The sequence below is a fragment of the Zerene cesonia genome, chromosome 26 (genome assembly GCF_012273895.1).
Source record: "Zerene cesonia ecotype Mississippi chromosome 26, Zerene_cesonia_1.1, whole genome shotgun sequence".
NCBI lineage: Eukaryota > Metazoa > Arthropoda > Insecta > Lepidoptera > Pieridae > Zerene > Zerene cesonia.
Window position 1 is genome coordinate 1,672,320 of NC_052127.1, and position 3,474 is coordinate 1,675,793.

Here is a 3,474-nt window from a genome sequence, read left to right on the forward strand (position 1 = left end):
GTTTTTTAATAGATAGAGTGATACAAGAGGAAGGTTTATATTTATAATAACATTTGTTAAACCACTACGAATTTAATGCGTGCGAAGCCGCGTGTAAAAGCTAGTTAACGATATAATTGACTTAATTGCCTCACTCTTAAAAAGAGTATACGCAAGGGAACTTGGTTTAATTCCCTTGTGTTCACTTGATGAATTTTATGATTTATAAGTTTTTGAGAAATCTGTATTCAGACCACAGATAACATAAAACCACAGATAATATGATACTATACTAGATTCAAATAAACAGATCATAGAAGCATTACGTCACTTAGCGTAATACATAAAGAGGAAAGTAAGGGAAATAATTGTTTTTAGTACAGTCACGTAATTACGAATTGACTGTCACGAAATTAAAAATGCTTCAATTAACGTTCAGTAAATGTCAATACTGTTAAATTATAATATGCTGCTGTAGAACATGAGAAAATAGCAATATAAATTGTTGCCTATTTACTTAAATAATACTGCAAAACTTCACTACAAATGCACTTTTTTAAGATACAAAAAATAAATAAAAATACAAAAGATCTTTCGTATCACTGATGCACTTAACTCGACACTAGGATTCCCTGTGTTGCGTAGAAAATTCTCTTTCACGTTTCATCTATTCTGTAATTAAATAAATATAATCAATACATGTGATATCTCCGTCTTCCCGTGCCCACGCTCGCTGTAAGGTGTTCGAAGCGTTCGGTTAAATATTACGAATAAATCTCGTTTAAATCTGATAAAAAGTCATTCATTTCTATTAATAAATATACTTAAAAATCCTAAAAAAAACTCTTTAATTACAGAATCGACAAATTTTTCTCACTTGCTGGCTGGTCAGGAAACAGATTAATCCTGGCAATCCTGATCAGGATAATAAGAAAAACTCAATTATTGTTTTATCACCAATCCTTGGTAAATGTACAAAGTTCGCATTGAATCTATAGATTGAAATGTGGATCAAAATCCTAACAAACATTCATGTGAAGCTAACTAAAGGTTGTTGAAATGTTTTGCATTAATTAAATTTATACACAAACAATATTAATAATGTTTTGGATTTATTGCAGGAAAATATTATGTGTCCAAAACAATATAAGCAGGACACACATAAGCAAACTCCAAAGTTCATATCATGTGAAATTTACTCTCTGTCTATTTGTGAGGTTTATAAATCAGTTTTCATACTAATCACATATTTGTCTACCTACACACAATTCTGCCTAACACTAAATATGTGAAAATAATAAGGAAATCCAATAAATATAACCACTAACCACAACTAGGGTTAGTTATATTGTTAAAAAATTCAAACTAAAAAAAAAACAAAATAAAAAAAACCATGTTCATATTAAAACATTCAGTAGCCATATAAAATACACTTTATTTTGTATTTCAGATAAATTATTATTTCTGATTTGTCGAAAAAATTTGAGGTTATTATCAAAAAATATATAGTACAACTACCCACATTTTTTTGGTTACAAGCATTCAACGTCAAACATTAATAGAGTACCCAGTCATTCCAAGATCAAGTTTCGAAAAGTGTTATAGAAACGTCGATAAAGTTTTTTCGATAGATATATAATGTAAATGAAAAAAAAATGGTTAATTTAAGGTAAGTTGATATGTATATTTGTTATTTTATATTGAATTTATTCATTAATTCCAATGATATGATAATAACATTAAAATAAACCCAATAGAGTAATTAAAAACTGCACTTCAATTACAAAATAAGTACACGTAATATAAATACATTTTGTATAATCATGAGTGTCAGAAGTAAATATTAACTCATTGAAACAAAATGTGTGGTTTTTGCTAAAATATAGGCTAACCTGCGAGTGAATTAAATTGAAATTAAAATTAAGGTAAATCGAGAAAAAATTATAAAATAATAAAAATAAAATTTCTTTATTTGTTTAAAAATTTTTTACATAATATTGATACATATATTGCATTGAACCCCACACTAGGATCCCCTGTGTTGTGTGGCTCAATCTCTTTCATCGTATTACATAAAAATGAAAAATATATATGTTTTAATCTTTTCATGCTATATTGAGTATTGAGAGTATGAGTGCGTGTGTGTGTGTGTGTGTGTGTGTGTGTGTGTGTGTGTGTGTGAGTGTGAGTTAGAGTGAGTGTGTATGTGACTAATTGTTAAGGTAAGAAAAGTAATTCTTGTAATTTAAGTATCAGCTTAGGATTAACCTTACCTTACTGAAGGCTAGGCTTTTTCATGTCACAACAGACTATATAGAAGGCGAATTATTTGCCTCAGAATTAATAGGTTTCCTACAATTCACATATTATGTTGTAATTTTAATTTCCTTCCTGCGTACAAATGTGCATGTTATAATGAAATGATATTTTAAGACTCCTTACGATGAAATTAGTAATTAACATTCAATTATTTATGAAAAATCTCATGGCTAGTTTAGTTTGTATTTAATAATGAAAATTGAGTCTCGTGTTATTACGTTTAATAAACTTTGAAAAAATGTAAAAATAGAAAAGTCGGTGACATGTATCTGTCAATAACGTCAAATGATATATTTTGTTTTATATCTTTTTTTTGCATTTAAATATCGGATTAGTTTTCTTTTCGTGGCAGATTCATTTTTTTTATGTCATAGCGGGCTGCTGAGCTGGTGGATCGTCTGATGGTAAACGATCACCACCGCCCATAAACATTCGCAGAGGCTCAGACCTCTGTAAATGCGCTGCCCGCTTTTAAGGGATAAGGGATCAGGAAAGGATTGATGACTGGAAAGAAGGAATGGACAGGGAAGGGCTAGAACAAGGAAATAGGCCTCCGGCACCCCCACTCACCGTACGAAACACAATAGCAAGCTATTATTTCACGCCGGTTTTCTGTGGGGATGTGGTACTTCCCCGGTGCGAGCTGGCCCAATTCGTGCCGAAGCATGCTCGACTCCCACAATAAAATCCAAACCTCATTTCTTAGCTTAGATTACTTATTCGTTTTAATATTTTAACGTATGTATTCACAGAATGGAAAAAAATCAATCATAATTGAATAAATTCATTCACACATTCGTTTGATAGATAAACTCAAAGTATAACAATTAGTGTTTTTAACTAACAAAACAGACTCTTTTTAAAATGCCCTTTTAAAATTCTCCAACTATCCGTAACAAAACACACACTACATGTGACTTTGTTCTGAGAACAATGCGAAGAAAGATACCGACAAGAGAGGTTCGTACAAGACGTGCGTTGATATAAATACTGGTCAGCGCCATATTTGGCAGGTATGTAAAGAAAATTGTACCCTATTTCTATAGATTTAGGGTGTAAAATTATAAATAAATGTCGGGTGTATATTTTAAGTTGCAGATATGTTTACCTAGTCTTGCCATAAATATTGTAATAAAGAAAAAAGAAAATTGTTAACTGCAAATAACATTTATTACT

The 3,474-nt window shown here is 30.5% G+C and overlaps 1 protein-coding gene across 1 annotated transcript in view; it reads left to right on the forward strand.

The window, feature by feature from the left end:
* Positions 1–3,233: 3,233 nt before the first annotated feature.
* Positions 3,234–3,474, forward strand: part of LOC119837123 (facilitated trehalose transporter Tret1-like) — a 12,665-nt gene continuing 12,424 nt past the window's right edge. The window contains exon 1 of the mRNA XM_038362629.1: positions 3,234–3,311. The gene's annotated coding sequence lies outside the window, so the exon portion shown is untranslated. The remainder of the gene's footprint in view (positions 3,312–3,474) is intronic.